We start from the raw sequence: 18,964 nt of genomic DNA, 5'->3' as shown, positions 1-18,964 counted from the left end.
TGGGCTGGATCCTATCCCAGCTGACTCTGGGCAAGAGGCGGGGTTCACCCTGGACAAGTTGCCAGGTCATTGCAGGGCAGCACACAGAGACACACAACCATTCACACTCACATTCACACCTACGCTCAATTTAGAGTCACCAGTTAACCTAACCTGCATGTCTTTGGACTGTGGGGGAAACCGGAGCACCCGGAGGAAACCCACGCGGACACGGGGAGAACATGCAAACTCCGCACAGTCGACAGTGAGGCGACAGTTCTAATCACTACACCACTGTGCTGGCCCCATGGATAATAATTTCTCCATTATCTTTCATACATATTGAGGCTGTTGAAGATATGAAGATTATCTTCTTGTGTTGAAAATGTGTCACTCATGATATATACAGGAATGAAAAACAAAACGTTTATGATACTGGAATAGTCCTTACTGTATACCTACTTTTGCAGCCCCCTATACATTCACCACTCACAGATAAACTTCATGTCACTGTGTAAAGTTCTATATTCTCCACACACCTCATTCAAACGACTTTAAAGTCATCATTAAAACATGAAGTTTCACATTGTAACAATATAAATGATCATGTTATAACATGAACCCTAATTATCACATTATTACATGAAAAGTTTTGCATTATAACGTGAAAATATATTGTTAACAATAAACCTCTCAGTTTATTTGATACCGATTTTTTTCCCCCTGATATGACAGCATACGCCTCCCCAAGTTCATATGTTTAAAATCTTGATTTTTCTTTAAAACTGCTTTGTCACAATGTGTCCTGTGAAAAGTGCTATAAAAAATAAACGGACTTGTCTTGAGAAAGCGAGTTACCATGACCAACATGATTCATAAAATCAACAACATGAAACTGAATATGGATTTACTCACTTGTTTATCAGTCTTTTTAAAACCTTTATTTAACCAGGCAAGTCACTAAGAACAAGATCCTTATTTCCAGCGGCAGCCTCGTAAAAGGCAGAACCTCTTGAGGGAAGGGAGTAAGGGCTAAAAATGAGCAGAGGTAACATGAGTGCCATGCAAGCCAACACCAACATCTAACAGGTACACAACAGCGTCAGGCAGCGCAACAAACAATACAGAACAACAGAAGTAATATAACACCAGTAAAGGGGGGGAATAAAAAAAGAAATAACAGGAGTATATCCAACAACAGTAAACATTTACAGACATTCATCAGTTGGGAAAACAGTCGCATGTATCAGTAAGAATGCCCATAATTGAGTCCTTAAAAGCAGACATGGGGACGAGTTCATCCAGCTTTAGGAGTTTTTTGCAGATCATTTCAGTCTTTAGCCAAAGACGCTTGGAATGACGACAGACGGAGCGTGGTATTTGCTTTGGGAACTTTCAGCAAGATATGATGAGCAGTACAGGTGTTATAAGCAGCAGCTGTAGTTTGCAATAAATGACACAAATAAGGAGACGGACCTAGGAGGGATTTGTAAGTGAGCATGAACCATGGACATTACGGATAATAATAAAAAGTACAGTGATGTGTTTTAAAGGGGCATTTGTAGCTAAACAGACAGCAGAATGAAAGAACATCAAGCATCTGGAATACGCCATTGCAGGCTGACCTACACTCACCGGCCACTTTATTAGGAACACCCCTCCATCCACCTGCTGTCTTCTGCAGTTCTGTAATCAGCTGATCCCGCGACAGCAACACGATGCATCAAATCCCACAGATACAAATCAGGAGCTTCAGTTAATGTTCACAATGTTCCAACATCAGAATGGGAAAATTGTGATCTCACAGTGTGACTTTCTCTCACTGTGGTCTGGGTGTTGGTTTGATCCAGATGGACTGGTTTGAGTGTTTCAGAAGCTGCTGATCTCCTGGGGTTTTCACACACAACAGTCTCTAGAGTTTACACAGAATGGTGCAGAAAACAAAAAACACTGAGTGAGTGAGCGACAGTTCTGTGGGTGGAAACAAACGCCTTGTTGATAAGAGAGGGTCAGAGGGAAACGGACAGATTGAGCAGTTCAAGTTGCCAGGAAGGATATACAGGGTTAGTCAAAATTACGTTAACACTTAATTCACAAAACATACATCATATGTGCAAAATGATTTACAGGACGGTCTCAACCTGCTCACCATCGTGTTCAACACACAAAAACCAGCCAGTAACAGTCCCGTTTAATCTGTCACCCATAGCATGCGTCTATCTACAGGAGAAAAATAATCCAATATAGTGTTAACATAATTTTGACTAAGCCTGTAGTAACTCATATAATCACTCTTTACAACCGTGGTGAGCAGAAAAGCATCTCAGCATGCAACAGCAGAACACCACATTGGGTTCCACTCCTGCAGCCAAGAACAGGAATCTTAGAATCAACAAGTTCCTATTAAAGTGGCCGGGGAGCGTATACAGTACCAGCCAAAGTTTAGACACACTTACCCATTCACAGTAATGAATAAGTGTGTCCAAACTTTTGACTGGTACTGTATACATCATAATCTAATATGGGAAGGATGGTCATTTGAACAAGAGCCGGTTTCACAGACAGTGAAAATGGAGCGCATTCTATACAAGAAGCCAATTCTAGATCTGACCTTAAACTGTAACCTACTGATATGATGCGAGAAGGACAGAGTGCCATCTAACCCAACACCCAGATATTTATAATCCGTGACTTGGTCTAGTTAACCCCATTGAGAGCAGTGATATTTCGGGCTGGGACAGGGACAATATCTTTCCTACCGAACCACATGACCTTAACAAGAAGTTTAAAGTAGAGAAAACTTGTTGGCCTTTAAAAAATTATCCTGAAGTGATGTAAATACTGCATCGGGGAGGGATCAGAAGAATAAAAGACTGTGATATCAGCATACAGGTGAGTAAAGAAGTCTCTAACGGAACAATGTCATTTATATTCATTCATTCCAGGCATTTATCAGACACTCTTAACCAGAACAACGTACAACATAACCAGAGCAGCCTGGGGAGCAGTTGGGGGTTTAGTGCCTTGCTCAAGGGCACTTCAGCTGGTCCAGGGCTTCAAACCGGCGACCTTTTGTTCCCAAAGTTGCTGCTCTAACCATTAGGCCATGGCTCCCCCGCCATGGCTTCATATAAATAGAAAATAAAGTGGGGCCTAGGATTGAGACCTGAGGGGTACCCTTAATGACAAAATGGGTCTGCAAGAAAATTTGTTCCAATTTAATGGATTGGACCCAATCTGTGAGGTAGTCTGAGAACCACGCCAACAATTATTCAGAAAGTTCAGTGCTGCCCATACAACCAAGAAGAGTAGTATGATCAACAGTGTCAAAAGCCTTCGCTAAATCAATCAAGATTACTGTACAGCATTGTTTAGAGTCTAGAGCAGAAGGGATGTCAGGAAGAACTTTAATGGTAGCAGTGAGACAGCCATAACCAGATCAGAAACCAGACAGGATATTATAAACATCCAGATAATTTGCAATTTATTTACAAGGTTTTCCAACATCTTTGATAAACAAGGAAAAATAGAAATTTGCCTATAGCAGTTGGGTTTAGCCCCATCTTCTAGCTGAAAAAGGGGATGCATTACAGCTACTTTCCATGCACAAAGGAATTCAGCTGTATGGAGGGACAAGTTAAAAACATCTGCAGTGGGGGCTGTGATGGGGCACTTTCACACCAAAGGTTGCCTTAAAAGTCCCAAAAACAGTTGAAAATGAACTTCAATGTAATGCAAAAATCCATCCTGAATTCCATAGAATACATATTGGGTAACATGTACCTCAAGTATCAAGGCTACAAGTCATTTCAAATTCCAAAATTTATTAGTTTTAACATAGCAGGAAGGTAAAATTCACAAATTTGGATTTTTTTACATTATCATTCAGGTTTAAGCCTAATTGGTGGATTGGGTCCCCTACATTCCACCTAATTATTGCAGAGATGTTAATGGAACAAAGAGACACCAAAATATCCATCAAGTATGGGACAGAACATCAAATATGGTGAAAAATGCACATTAACTTACCACGTTAAAAAATTATGTCCTCTCCTGAATAGTGGACTGTGTACAACCTTGACAGCTGCACCTGCCCTATGGTAATGACAGGCTAGCTCTAAAGACCTGGAAATGTGAACTGGGCATTCTCTCTCTAATTCTAAACCAATCAAATCATTCAAAACAACAAAATGATACAATGTATCAATTTTGGTCTTCTACCTGTTTACACTTAAACTGTACCAATGCACCCAATGACCTTAGAATGAACCCATAAAGCACTTTTTTGCAGGGCCAGGTTTGCTGCCTGAGTTGTTTGGTGCATGAAGTGCATTGTGTAACGCAGTACAAAATATGCCTCTTATGATATTAAATATCCTGTTCTGGAGAGGACATCCCCTTTAACAACATTTTTATGTAAATGTATCTCAACCATGCATTTGAATGCGATAGTTTCTCATTGGTTTTATATTGTTGGGCCCTAATTAATCCAGTAAGAATATTTCTCCATAAAACTGAGGTAAGTTTTACAGATTATCCTAAGTTCTGGAGAGGACAGATTTTTAACGCAGATTCTACATCAGGATTTCGAATAGCTGAAAAACTCACTACCTGCTTAATAACAGTTCAAATTGAAAATGAGGTGAAAACAGTGATGAAAAACAATTTCTTAAATGTTATTCTAGACTGATAATGCACAACACATTATCAGTTACTCATGTTGTTCAGGAAAGGACAATCACTTTATTTGTTTTAACACGGAATGCCATGATTCAGTTAAATCACCATAGCGGCCAAACGAATTTACCGATTTTCATGAAATTTGGAATGGACATTTCTTGACTCACCCCCTATATAAGGAAGCAGCATGCTCAGCCATGCATGGGACAGAAATTATTTAATACTCAATGCAATATTTTAAAATTTAATTTGGGACTGCAGATTCTGTCAAAAACATGTTAAAAATGGCTAATATTTCCACAATAATGATAGGATGGAAGAACCACTGACTGTGTAGCTTCTTTCCGACCCTCAGACAAAAACAGTGAACAAAAGTGATACATTATGTCACATTTAGTTTACTTTTATGACCCTAGAAGCTAAACTTGAAAAAGGCAACCTTTGGTGTGAAAGTGCCCGATGATGGGGGGCCTGCAATCTTAAAAAGGAAAATGGCCCAACTCCTCAGACCCAGCTGGTGTTTTAGGCCAAGTTTACATTAGACCGTATCTGTCTCGTTTTCTTCGCGGATGCACTGTCCGTTTACATTAAAACGCCTGGAAACGCCGGGAAACGGGAATCCGCCGGGGTCCACGTATTCAATCCAGATCGTGTCAGCTCCGGTGCTGTGTAAACATTGAGAATACGCGGATACGCTGTGCTGAGCTCTAGCTGGCGTCGTCATTGGACAACGTCACTGTGACATCCACCTTCCTGATTCGCTGGCGTTGGTCATGTGACGCGACTGCTGAAAAACGGCGTGGACTTCCGCCTTGTATCACCTTTCATTAAAGAGTATAAAAGTATGAAAATACTGCAAATACTGATGCAAATACTGCCCATTGTGTAGTTATGATGGTCTTTAGGCTTGCCATCCTTCCACTTGCAAGTGGTAAGTGATCTGCGCTGGGATCACACACACAGCGGCTCAGTCCCGAATCACTGCTCGTGCGCTTCACTCGCGCGCTGTGTGAGCTGCGCAGGGCCGGAGTGCGCACCCTCCAAAGGGCACTCGCTGTTCAGGGCGGAGTGATTTGGAGCGCAGGATGCCTGCGGAGCCGAGCGTATCCGTGTATTGGCGTTGCTGTGTGCACGCTAATCGTTTTAAAAACGTTAATCTGATGATCCGCTGATACGGTCTAATGTAAACCCCACCTTAGTGTCCAGCCTTAACAGCTCATCCAAGACCTCACCTTCTGAGACAGCCTGTAGGGTGAAGCTATGTAAGGGGCAGGAAGCCTGGTGGAATGGTTCTGGTGAGAAGGTACAGGCCAGTTGGGTAATGGGTCTAAAGGGAAAAAAAAAAACTACTTGCTAGCCAGGGGGGCTTAGCAGACTAAAAAAATAAAACCACACTTTATAAAATGCTGGTTTAAAAAAAAAAAGTGTCTACCACATGCACCTTATCAGCAATTATTAGGCCATCCATATCAAGTAACAAAGGCAGGCGAGCAGAAGGTTATTTTCAAGATCTTTCAATGTCTTCCAGAATCTTTTTGGGTCAAACCCACTGAGAGAGAACTGATCTTTAAAATAGCTAACTTTGGAACAGTTTGCATGGCCTTATTTCTAATTTGCCTAAACTCCAAGTAATCTGCAGGGGATCTGGATAGCAGTGCCTTACTCCAGACAGTGATTTTTTGAGAGAGTACTGCAAGTTCACAGTCAAACCATAGACCAAGTGGATTTCTTTATTCGAGTGTTTGTTCATTTTGAAGAAATCAGACATAACGCTGCCCTTTAACCTACAACATAGTAGTAAGTTTACTGCAAGCTTTTAATTAGCAGCATAAGCTAGCTACATAAACTGAGGTCGTGTTCGCTAGTTAATTGTAGTCATAGACCAACTTATAACAAATGACTTGTGATCATAGATTGTCATATCTTTTAAAAATTGTCAGGGAGCATAAACTAACAAAAAAACCAAGTGCTTCACTTACATTTGTAGCTAAACTTCTATATTGGAATAACAGACTGTTCTGCCACATTTAGCATTTTCAGAAATCTGGTAAACCAATTCAAGGGATTGCATTTCTGAGAAGGATGTGGTGATGAATGCAGAATGAAGGAATCATTTGGCAGCTGCTTCCAAAGAGGACAGTCCTTTTGTTGGTAGCATACAAATACTTGTTTGGAGAGTGCCTTCAAATTGGAAGACACTGGGTTCCCTAAGCACTCTCATCGGGTGCCAATGAAAGTTATTATTGCTGAGACAGACAGCTAAGACAGTGGTGGGTGTGTTCAGTACTATTCACTTTATTCTACATTTTTCACCAATGCATTTTACATTAATGGCATTTAGCAGATGCTCTTATACAGAGCGATGGACAACATGCCTAAACCAGCCTGGGGAGAGAGTTGGAGGTTAGGTGCCTCGCTCAAGGGCATTTCAGCCATTCCTGCTGGTCCAGGGAATCGAACCTGCAACCTTTTGGTCCCAAAGCTGCTTCTATAACCTTTAGGCCAAGGCTTTCCCCGTGTGCATATACATTTTACTTATACATCACACAAAATGTTCTTCCAGGAACTAATTTGTTGAATAACATCTAACATGGACAGTTCTGACCTGGTGAGAATCTTTGTGGAATTTCTGAAAATTTCTTTAGAATGCTACTTATAGCCAAGAGGCCTGTCCTGGACATTGCACAGCATGTTAACTACCTGTTAGGATCAAATGAGTGTTTTCTGGTCCTAACTGAAGTAAATGATCCACAAAAACTACTCAAAAGTATAAAATTATTCACCAACTAGAAGAAATCAGTGTTTCCCACATAATTAGGTTCTATTTGCGGTGGTAGATGACTTACGCTACGTTCACACTGCAAGGCTTAATGCTCAATTCCGATTTTTTTGTGAAATCCGATTTTTTTGTGAGGTCGTTCACATTAACAAATATATGCGACTTGTATGTGATCCTCAGTATGAACGAAAAGCGACCTAAAAGTGTTCCGCATGCGCATTGCAGGATACGACGACGTCACACGCAGTGAGCATGGCCAGTGTTTACGGAAGTAAAACCGCCCGGTTGCGGTATGACCCATCCAATCTAGCTTGAATAGCTGCATCCCCCCAAATGGAAATCAGCTCCCTAACCTCTGCGTCCTTCCATTGAGAAGATTCAGAACCTTCACAGCCCGAAGCGTCCCTCGCATTGATGTCATGCGCAGGGGCACAGATACGTTTTTTGAACTGGGGGGGGGGGGGGGGGGACAAAGCTGCCAGCAAACCAACCCCAACCCCGATATGCCTGTCAAACTTCTTGTGGGTTACCATAGCAACCAAGCTCGAGCTCGCAACCTGTGCAGTCTGCGCAGCTCAACCAACCGAATATCAGTCTTTGTTTTATGTGAGTTGTTGCAACTATGTATACACTGCTGTGCACCTCAATAAACCGAATGGTAATTAGTCTTTTGATTTTTCCGTGAGGTTTGCCTTATGCAAAGAAAGACAGCATAGACGTTTTTTCCTCCCTATAAGTGGGGGGGACCGAGCGAGGTGAATTTAAATCTGGGTGGGACGAGTCCCCCCCTCTATCTGCGCTCGTGATTATGCGCCATGTTGTTGTAACTTTTTTTGAGAGACCCGCCGCCTACTTCAGCGCAGAATAGTGACGTTTGTGGCTTGTTGATGACGTGTAAGTCGGATGAATGCGACCTGGCGGTTCAGACTGAAGTCGCATATGAAAAGAGCGGATAGGAATCGGAATTAGGACCACATATCCAAACGGCCTGGGTCGGATTTGAAAAAATCCGATCTGTGTCGTTCATATTGTCAATAAAAGATCGGATACAGGTCACATATGGGCGAAAAGATCGGATTTGAGTCACTTCAGCCTGCAGTGTGAACGTAGCCTTAGTGGCGGGGGGGTATGTTATAATATACACATTTATAGACAGATCATTGATTTATGTTGTGTCAAATGACAAAATAGTGTTCCACTGCCAAATTCCATCGTGTCATAACTGAATAAATATATTAAAAATATATGCATACAGTGAGCTCACTGCTACACTTTAAATGACTTAAGCTTTCCTACATGTGTTTTCATAAGTTTCAAAGAACCTATTTTGCCTATACCTCTGCTCCAGACTGTCTTTGTGCCTCCTCAGAATGAGCCCTTTTGAGTCTTGAAAATATTTTTCAGCATGCATCTGGATTGAGGGAGCAAACATTCAGCATCAGAGTTAAAGAATTAACATTATCCCCTTTACGAGCAGCCATGTACAGTGTGCTACCAAAGACCATCATAAAAAGGTACCTACTGCCATCTGGCAAAGCACGCTGCAAAACAGATGTGAGTAGGGAGTCAAACTGTAGGGGTTACCAGAGGACCCGCCCCCCACCGTAACCCGAGCTGCGTAACAGGCGAGAGGCCAAGGGCTGGAGAAATGAAGAGCGGTGCCACCCAATGCACCTCCAAAGACTGGTTAGTACTGGGACGGGAGACTACCTGGGAAGACCAGGTTCTGGTGTGGGAGGGACTTTGAGTTGATCCGTACTATCTAGGCTCTGGGCATGTCTCCTTACAACTTATTTGAAGAGTTTCATCTCTGAGATTGACAGCGTTGCGTTAAGAACCTATACAGACTAACTCAGAGTTCAACTGAATACATCAGTTTTGGACAAATTTGTGCAGAAGCATTCATGATACTGACCGGTCATCAACTCCGGACTGATTCAGGAAATTGGACAACCATCTTCTCTAGACAAGGTGCTCTAGACCCCTTGCACGTGACGTCATGCATCACGTGATAATTTCTCCTGAGGGACAACCAGACACCATCTTTCCTGTAAGCAAGGCTCGATCGGTTTTAAATATGGTTCATTTTTGCACCGTTTTTGGTGGATCAAAGAGAGAAAAAGGTATAAGGTATTACCGTCTCCCTGGAACTTTGTCTTGAACTTCTGATTGTGGCTTAGGAACTTGAGTTGGGCATTTCTTTAGAAAAGGAAATCTCTCTGATCCGGGAGGAGGAGATTTTTTTTTCAGAGCAGGAGGAAGAACCCAGTGCGCCTTTTTTATCTGTAACTGTCAGTGAATCCCTTTGTTTCACTCCAGCTTCGAGCTCAACAACGATGCTCTGTGAGAACAGCTCGCTCCAAGACCTGCCAGACAGTCACAGTGTGCAGCCACGATCTTACCGTTTTATTCACTGACGATCCACAGAGTTAAAGGTTTTTCGGTCATTCTTTGCGAGTGGTTAACCTGGAATAGAATATATTCAGTCACGTGACTTTTGCTTGCAAGTTTACTTCCAGTGAATGAAGTGGTGGTCAGGCAAACCGATTTGGCTACCGTCATGTAAAGGGCTAGTGAAACTGTCTCAGACTATTTTCACAGTTTAGAGGCCAATGCATGGTCAAGACACCTTCTGAAAGTTGCTCTTTGTGATGGGATAGACCTTACATTCTAGTAAAGAAGGATTTTTCCTACGAGTTGGAAAATTGTCCATCGATTGAGTTCCCCTGACATCTCAAACAACCTGGTGCTGCAGACATCGTTCTACATGGACAAACAGATGAAACCCTTGAAGAGCATGGAGGCGTACAACTTTTTAATATGTGGCTGGAGGAATTTTTGGGCTTTTTGTATGCACCTTTGCAGTAGTTTCTAGAATGCTAAAAGTTTTAGTATCAAGGGTAAACAAACCACAGCTGCTCGATTCCCAATCCTCCTTGCTCTTCTCTTCAGGCAAACAATATTTTTTAAAAATTAAAACAGAGAAAATGCAGTGAGAAGGTCCATTCCAGCATCTATGTAGGTAACGCGAGGCCACAAATCTACATCACTCCAATTGTTTAAAGGAATCTTATACGGATCACAACCAGTAATAAACTCTAATTTCCGTGAATATCTATCCTTTGCTTTTTTTCTGACTTAGATTATCCAAGTAATCCAGTAGTAAAGCTTTTTTCGCTGTAGCTTTCTTCAAACTACAGACGTCTGACATCTCCAATATCGCTTGTCTTCCATATGTAAATAAAGTTCGCTTGTCCCCCAGGACAAAGGGTAGCGACGATTGCTAACGCAAGTGTGAGGTCAGTGCAAATGGTCTATTCACAGACAGGTCCATTGTCAAAGTGTATGTGTGTACCCATGTTGTGGCAAACCACCACAAATAAATATGTACAACCCCAATTCCAAAAAAGTTGGGACGCTGTGTGAACTGTAAATAAAAACAGAATGCAACAATTTGCAAATCATGGAAACATTATATTTCCTTGAAAATAGTACAAAGACACCATGTCAAATGTTGAAACTGAGAAATTTTATTGTTTTTTGAAAAATATATGCTCATTTTGAATTTGATGTCAGCAACATGTTTCAGAAAAGTTGGGACAGGGGCGTGTTTACCACTGTGTTGCATCACCTCTACTTTTAACAACACTCTGTAAATGTTTGGGAAATGACGAGACAGATTGCTGTAGTTTTGAAAGAGAAATGTTGTCCCATTCTTGCCTGATATACAATTTTAGTTGCTCAACAGTTCAGGGTCTCCTTTGTCGTATTTTGCGCTTCATAATGCACCAAATGTTTTAAATGGGAGACAGGGCTGGACTGCAGGCAGGCCAGTTTAGCACCCGGACTCTTTTACTACGGAGCCATGCAGTTTTAATATGTGCAGAAAGCGGTTTAGCATTGTCTTGCTGAAAGAAGGAAGGCCTTCCCTGAAAAAGATTTAGTCTGGATGGCAGCATATTGCTCTGAAACGTGTGTATATATATCATTCAGCATTAATGATGCCTTCCTGGATGTATAAGCTCCCCATGTCATGTGCACTAACGCCCCCTCATACCATCACAGATGCTGCTTTTGAACTGTGCACTGATAAGCTGGATGGTCCCTCTCCTCTTTAGCCTGGAGGACGTGGGGTCCATGATTTCTAGAAAGAATTTCTACTTTTGATTCGTCAGACCTCGGGACAGTTTTCCACTTCGCCTCAGTCCATCGTAAACGAGCTCTGGCCTAGAGAAGGGGGCGGGGTTTCTGGATATTGTTTATATCTGGTTTTAACTTGCATTTGTGGATGCAGTAATGAAGTGTTTTCACAGATGATGGTTTTCTGAAGTGTTCCTGAGCCCATACAGTGATTTCCACTACAGACACGTGTCTGCTTTTAATGCAGTGTCTCCTGAGGGCCTGAAGATCACAGGCATCCAATGTCAGTTTTCAGCCTTGTCTCTCGCATACAGAGATTTCTCCAGATTCTCTGAATCTTTTAATCATATTATGGACCATAGATGATGTGATCCACAAATTCTTTACAGTTTTACACTGAGGAACGTTATTCTTAAATTGTTGCACTGTTTGCCCACGCAGTCTTTCACAGAGCGGTGAACCCCTTCCCATCTTTACTTCTGAGAGACTCCGCCTCTCTGGGATGCTCTTTTTATACCCAATCATCTGACTGACCTGTTGCCAATTAAACAAATTAGTTTTGTTTTTTTTAAGCATTACACAACTTTTTCAGTCTTTTCTTGCCCCCGTCCCAACTTTTCTGAAACATGTTGCTGACATCAAATTCAAAATGAGCTTATGTTTTTCAAAAATCAATAAAATTTCTCAGTTTCAACATTTGATATGTTGTCTTTGTACTATTTTCAATGAAATATCGGGTTTCCATGATTTGCAAGTTATCGCATTCTGTTTTTATTTACAGTTTACACAGCGTCCCAACTTTTTTGGAATTGGGGCTGTATGGGAAACACTGAGAATAAATATACACTACCGTTCAAAAGTTTGGGGTCACTTTGAAATGTCCTTATTTTTGAAAGAAAAGCACTGTTCTTTTCAATGAAGATCACTTTAAACTAATCAGAAATCCACTCTATACATTGCTAATGTGGTAAATGACTATTCTAGCTGCAAATGTCTGGTTTTCGGTGCAATATCTCCATAGGTGTATAGAGGCCCATTTCCAGCAACTCTCACTCCAGTGTTCTAATGGTACAATGTGTTTGCTCATTGCCTCAGAAGGCTAATGGATGATTAGAAAACCCTTGTACAATCATGTTAGCACAGCTGAAAACAGTTGAGCTCTTTAGAGAAGCTATAAAACTGACCTTCCTTTGAGCAGATTGAGTTTCTGGAGCATCACATTTGTGGGGTCGATTAAATGCTCAAAATGGCCAGAAAAATGTCTCGACTAGATTTTCTATTCATTTTACAACTTATGGTGGGAAATAAAAGTGTGACTTTTCATGGAAAACACAAAATTGTCTGGGTGACCCCAAACTTTTGAACGGTAGTGTAAATGTCTTACATTATGAAGTATCGATCCTGGGCATGAATTAAGACTAATGTAGTCAAACATCCACAGCTGTAATGAGTTCAATACTATGGAACAGTTGACTGTTACTTTGCAAACTGTATAAAGATCATAGTTTCATATTGCTGAAGATTCCACAGCTCTCCCTATTAATTAGAAATGTCAGATGCGGAGTAACAACTCCAGTGTTCTCAGGGACATACAAACGTCTTCATCAGCTGTAGGATCAAATGCATGCTGTAGAAAGATCCAATTTGAGACAAAATATGCCTTCAGACCCAGTGCATTTACACTTCTTCATAAAAACTGTCACAGGTCCTCATTCGTAGCTGCGTGAACACACTGGTGTCGTCGGAAATTACTCTGGAAAGTAAAATATTTTCCACACTCCGAGCAGTAATAGGGCTTCTCCCCTGTGTGAATTCGCTGATGTAACTGGAGAACGTTCTGGCGATTAAAGCTCTTCCCACAGTCTGAGCAGTAATATGGTTTATCTCCAGTGTGAATGCGGAGGTGCTGCTGGAGATTGCTTCTTTGTGTGAAACTCTTCCCACACTCGGAGCAGTGATACGGCTTCTCTCCTGTGTGAATTCGCTGATGGTTTATGAGACTACCACTCTCAATAAAACTCTTCGTACAGTGAGAACACCGATACGGTTTCTCTCCTGTGTGAATGCGCTGGTGTCGATTGAGAGTACTCTGGCTTGTAAAGCTCTTCCCACACACCGAGCACTGATACGGCCTCTCTCCAGTGTGGATGCGCTCATGACGCCGGAGGTTACAGAAGTAACTAAAGCTGTTCCCGCACAGTGAGCAGTGATACGGCTTCTCTCCTGTTTGAACGCACTGGTGTTTTTGGAGATTACTCATTTGACTGAAACTCTTCCCACATTCTGAGCACTGGTGAATTTCTTTTTTAACTTGGCTATGAGAAGCCTTAGTGCAGAAAGTACCAGATGACCTCTGGTGAATAGTGGCGCTCGCTGTGGCTTCCAGATTCTCAAGTTTAATCTCTTCTGACTTCATCCTAATTGTGTCTTGTGGAGGTTTAACGTGTGTAGAAAAATCACTCAAACCTGGATAAGAAAAAGACAAGTTGTACTTTTATAAACTGAAATTCAGAAGTATAGACTAGTTTTCCTGTCTGAACAACTAGTGTTAAACACGACACACACACATTACTAAATTGTAATTTTTTTGGTTTTATTTTTAAATGCTACTTTGGACTGCTGCTTCATTTGCTTTTTATACTCTCCTTTGTCGTTCGAAGACTGCTCAGACACTTCAACTGCACACAGCTACTAATTATTTTACTACAATCTGTATTTTTGTTCTCACACTGTGACTACACATATTCCAGAATGTACAGTTAGGATCTGCACTTTACGTATATGCCAACTGTATTTTATTTATATGTATATTTTAAAAACAAAGGGTCAGGAAAAAGGGTTAGAAATAAATCCACCTTTTGGTGAAGTTGCTTCATCTCATTGAAAAAATGAGAAAAATCCAACCTTTAATTGAAAATTTTATCCAGAGGAGGGGGGCGGCATGGTGGTGTAGTGGTTAGCGCTGTCGCCTCACAGCAAGAAGGTCCGGGTTCGAGCCCCGTGGCCGGCGAGGGCCTTTCTGTGTGGAGTTTGCATGTTCTCCCCGTGTCCGTGTGGGTTTCCTCCGGGTGCTCCGGTTTCCCCCACAGTCCAAAGACGTGCAGGTTAGGTTAACTGGTGACTCTAAATTGAGTGTAGGTGTGAATGTGAGTGTGAATGGTTGTCTGTGTCTATGTGTCAGCCCTGTGATGACCTGGCGACTTGTCCAGGGTGAACCCCGCCTTTCGCCCGTAGTCAGCTGGGATAGGATCCAGCTCTCCTGCAACCCTGTAGAACAGGATAAAGCGGCTACAGATAATGAGATGAGATCCAGAGGAGGGGGAAGAAAAAAAAAAAAAAGTCCCTCATCAAAAATAATGATTAACAAAAAAAAAACCCACACGCACCACTTCTATTGCCCCCCCTGCATTTAATACTCTGTCCAACCCCCTTTGGCAGTAAAACAGCACTGAGTCTCTCCTGTAACAGTTTATAAGGTTGGAGATCCAGAGCAGGGCATTGAGCCCATTCCTCTTTACACAATCTCTCCAGATCATCCAGGGTCCTCGACCCTCTCTTGTGCTCTCTCTTCAGCTCCGCCCACAGGTTCAGCTCAGGGGATTGAGATGTTCAGGGCAGAAGCTCGATTCTGTGCTCAGAGAACCATTTTTTTGTTGATGTGGACAGATGCTTCAGATCATTGTCCTGCTGGAAGATCCAATGACGACCCGGTTTGAGTTTCCTGTCAGAGGAGCCAGATTCTGATTTAAAATGTCCTGGTGTTTCATGGAGTCCATGATGCCATGGACCCTAACAAGGTTTCAGGGCCTCTGGAGGAAAAACAGCCCCAAAACATCACAGAACCTCCACCATATTTTACAGTTGGGATCGGGTTCTTTTCATTATAGCCGTCCTTCTTTTTACTCCAAACCCACCATGAGTGTTTATTGACAAAAAGCTCCGTTTCTGTTCCATCAGACCAGAGAACACGGTTCCAGTGAAAGTTGTAGGAGTATTTCACAAACTTCAGGTGCTTACGATTGTGGTTAACTGACAGAAAAGGCCTTTTAATGGAACCTTCCAAATAATCTGTTGGTATGGAGGTGGAGTCTGATGGGGGTTTTGGAGACTCGGAAACCCCAAGATTTTACTCGTTCTTATAATTCACTGACGGTGATCCTTGAGAATTTTTTTCCTTTTTTTTTTTTGCCTCTCTTACCCTCCTTTTCACCGTATGTGGGGTAAAATAAACTCTGCTCCTCTTGCAGGTGAGTGTGGAACAGTTCCAGTTGGTGTCAACTTTTTTTTATTTTTGCCCCAACAGTAGAAATGGACATTTTTAGGTGAGAAGCTGGGTTTTTTTTTAATTATTATTATTTATTTATTTTTATCCCCATTCCCTGACTTATGAAGGTCAACACACTTCTCCCTCATTGGGTTTGTGTGTCTTATCTTTCCCATGGTGATGTTGAGGGAATTTGGCTTCTGTGTCACCTCATATTTGTTCCCCAGTTAATCAGGAAGTCATGGATTACAGCTTGAAAGTTCCTACACACTCCAATCAACTCACATGTACAAGTTAAATGGGAAACATGCTTGAGTTATTGTGTTCACTATCATTTCCCGGGGTGCCAATAATAGCGGCATGTGTGTTTTTGCTGAAAATAATTATTTCTTTCTTTGATTTGTTTTTCTCTGAATAAATTTCAATTAAAAGTTGGATTTCTCTCATTTTTTCAGTGTGAGATGAAGCGACTTCACCAAAGGTGGATTTTTTCCTAACCCTTTTTACTGATCTTTAGAAGGGGTGCCAATAATTGTGGCAGGCCCTGTATGTATGATTTGTAAGGAAGCGCTTTCCCCAGCGCTGTAGCGTCCCTGAGCCTCACAACAAGCGTTTCAGTCTAAAAACTGTATTTAAATTTTGTCCACGACAATCGAGAAACATGAATCCACCTGTCAGAAGCAGCCGAAAAGCAGTGAGCGAGCACTCCCTCCCTCTCTCTCTCTCCAACTCTCACTCCCTCCCTCACTCCCTCCCTCACTCCCTCTCTCTCCAACTCTCACTCCCTCCCTCACTCCCTCCCTCCCTCACTCCCTCTCTCTCTCTCTCTCTCTCCAACTCTCACTCCCTCCCTCCAACTCTCACTCTCCCTCCCTCTCCTACTCTCCCTCCCAATCCTACTCCCTCCCTCACACTCTCCCTCTCTCCCCTACACTCACTCACTCCCTCCCTCACACTCCTACTCCCTCCTTCACACTCCTACTCCCTCCCTCCCTCACACTCTCACTCCCTCCCTCCAACTCTCACTCTCCCTCCCTCTCCTACTCTCCCTCCCAATCCTACTCCCTCCCTCACACTCTCACTCCCTCCCTCCCTACACTCACTCCCTCCCAATCCTACTCCCTCCCTCACACTCTCCCTCCCTCCCCTACACTCACTCACTCCCTCCCTCACACTCCTACTCCCTCCCTCCCTCCCTCACACTCTCACTCGCTCCCTCCCTCACTCAGTCTCCATCTGCAGCCAAGACAGAGGTTTGAGTGGCTTTGCATTTAAAAAGAAATGATAAAATATCAGAATATTACTTTTATTTAACGACATGCAGAATCCCATTTGGGACTGAGCCACTGTTAGCCGAGTTGAACTTACCTTGATGTTTCCAGCAGAACGCAGTTAACCACCTCAAATCCCCCACAACGGATCAGATGGAACTGTGGGGGTAAAACCCTGTCAGAAAGAGTTTAATGGAAAGATGATTAGTAGAGTCGGAGAGCTCAGCTCATCAATCAGCAAAACTGCCGCACGGCTTCTTCTATTTCTCTCAATGTGTGGCGGATCGCGACCGAGACGCCCACAGCGACCCCTACTGGAGCTCCACACTCATCACAGCAGGGCAGAAAGGGGAATTAAACTCGACCCCTACTGGAGCTCCACACTCATCACAGCAGGGCAGAAAGGGGAATTAAACTCGACCCCTACTGGAGCTCCACACTCATCACAGCAGGGCAGAAAGGGGAATTAAACTCGACCCCTACTGGAGCTCCACACTCATCACAGCAGGGCAGAAAGGGGAATTAAACTCGACCCCTACTGGAGCTCCACACTCATCACAGCAGGGCAGAAAGGGGAATTAAACTCGACCCCTACTGGAGCTCCACACTCATCACAGCAGGGCAGAAAGGGGAATTAAACTCGACCCCTACTGGAGCTCCACACTCATCACAGCAGGGCAGAAAGGGGAATTAAACTCGACCCCTACTGGAGCTCCACACTCATCACAGCAGGGCAGAAAGGGGAATTAAACTCGACCCCTACTGGAGCTCCACACTCATCACAGCAGGGCAGAAAGGGGAATTAAACTCGACCCCTACTGGAGCTCCACACTCATCAGTCGTGTTGCCAAATCTTTCTGGAGAAATGTAAAACTGCAGTAGATTACCTCATAAATTATGAAATTTGCGACCACAAGACTTAAAATACCAAAAATACGACTGAGAATCACTTTATTAATCCCAGAGAGAAATTCACATTACAGCAGAAATCCAAAAAGTAGTGTGCAAGCAACAATATTCAAAATAATAAAAATACACAAGCATATTCCAAAAACGGATAAAATGTAGTATATGATATAAAGTGAGCAGTTATTTGCCCTTTCACCCACAAAAGCATACAAAGATATCCTCAAAAACTGTGTGATTCTGATATTTGGCAACAGTTTGGGGAAGACTCATATACAGCATGAAGGTCAGGTGTCCACAAACCTTTCCAGTGCAGTGTAGTGCAGCTTCCCTGTGCTCCTCTTCAATGGAAGAAAGATGAGGACTACATGTTTGGCTATAAGGAAAAAGCAAAGACTGTATATCTTTCAAAAAATTACAAAAGGTATAAAAGATGGAAGGAGAGGAGAAGAGGCTATAGCCATCTTTAACTTTTATTTCAAAGTCCTTCCTGTGCCACGAGGCACATTGGGTAGCACCAATCTCCATTTTAGTAGCCCTCAGCCTCTCGCCTGTTACATAGCTAAGGTTACGGGGGGGGCTGGTCCTCTGGTAACCGCAAGAATTTGACTCCCTACTAACATCTATATTGCACCGTGCCTTGCCAGATGGCAGTAGGTACCATTTTTACAATGGTCTTTGGTATGACCCGACTGCAAGTAGAACTCTCCATCTTCCAGTCGAGAGGCGGACACACTAACCCCTCAGCCAACAGATGGTAAACGTTTATTTAATGAAAACAAAACTCCTTGTGTTTTTCATCCTGTACTAAAAGTTAAGACCGACTGCTGTCAAGAGTTCCATACGACAGCACATCAGGACGGCTGTAAGCAGGAGGCCTGCTGATATTCAGTACAGCAGAATGACCGGAGTGTGATGTTTTTATATGCCGTTTCTGTACTGTGC

The 18,964-nt window shown here is 42.6% G+C and overlaps 1 pseudogene; it reads right to left on the bottom strand.

Moving 5' to 3' along the window:
- Window positions 1-12,401: 12,401 nt before the first annotated feature.
- The window catches only part of LOC132885549 (zinc finger protein 665-like), a 58,933-nt pseudogene continuing 52,370 nt past the window's right edge, over window positions 12,402-18,964 (bottom strand).

This window comes from Neoarius graeffei, chromosome 4 (genome assembly GCF_027579695.1).
Source record: "Neoarius graeffei isolate fNeoGra1 chromosome 4, fNeoGra1.pri, whole genome shotgun sequence".
Classification (NCBI taxonomy): domain Eukaryota; kingdom Metazoa; phylum Chordata; class Actinopteri; order Siluriformes; family Ariidae; genus Neoarius; species Neoarius graeffei.
The sequence above is the reverse complement of the archived record's forward strand: the minus strand, read 5'-3'. Positions and strand labels throughout refer to the sequence as shown.